The sequence below is a fragment of the Haliaeetus leucocephalus genome, unplaced genomic scaffold, assembly GCF_000737465.1.
Source record: "Haliaeetus leucocephalus isolate CR32 unplaced genomic scaffold, Haliaeetus_leucocephalus-4.0 Scaffold752, whole genome shotgun sequence".
Taxonomy (NCBI): Eukaryota; Metazoa; Chordata; class Aves; order Accipitriformes; family Accipitridae; genus Haliaeetus; species Haliaeetus leucocephalus.
The window spans coordinates 5,986,987-5,987,982 of NW_010973188.1; positions in this window are offsets into that span (position 1 = coordinate 5,986,987).

Sequence of the window (996 nt, forward strand, 5' to 3'; positions counted from 1 at the left end):
TGACTGAAATATGGACTCTGTGTTATGTTTATATAGGGCTTTTTTCAATTCTTAGTTTTAATGTTAGGTCTGACTATAATAATTGTACAAATGATAACCTGGAGTTGTAACAGACAAGAAGGTAATCTGGAACTGAAGTTCTTATTTTGAATTACAGGGGAAATTGCAGATAGTTGTGGGCAAAGGGACTCCCCAAAAACCATGTTTGCTTGTCAGTGGAGTTCTGCCTATAGAAAATAGGTATATAACTGCACTGACATCAGAGAAAAAGCATTGGCTAAAAACTGATGCAGAAAAGTAGAAAGTAAGACCATGACTTCAGAAGAAGTCTTCAGCAGCCACTCCAATTTATAGCACCTCTGCAGCTGCTTCTTCCTGCCTCCATACCATAGCACATGTGCCCTTGCTCTGCCGGCACTGCCCTAGGTGTTGCCACAATTTAAAACAGTAGGGGGTCTCCTTTGCCAGGAAAATAACTCAACCCATTATTTTTAATCTAAAAGCCATCTTAGCTCCCAGAACCATAATGTAACAAGAGGATAGTTCTGCTGGCACAAGGCTGGGAGCAGTGTGCCATGGTATGGAGGCGATGCGAAGTACATGGAGACCGATGTATCTTATGCCAGCACTCACAAGCACAATGTCTGTGTTCCTTCCTTAAGCAATACTCTCCTCACTGTCAGATGATTAATCTTCAGCCATCAGGGTTTTTTTTTAAATTTACTTTGTTAAAGCTATTGCAGCTCCATTAGGAGTATTTTTCTCTTGCAAATCCAGAGTTCTTTTCAGAATAAAAAAACCTGTCCACTCAAAACCACTCAATTGTTATTCATAAAAAGACTTGAGATGGTGATGTATGACAAGAACTACAACAAATAAAAAGCTCTGTGTTGAAGAAAATGTTCTCCAACACTGGCGGTACATTTTGTCTACGGAAAACATTTTTAGATACTTGTATTAGAAAATGATAGAGAGATATTATTGAATTTTCACAAA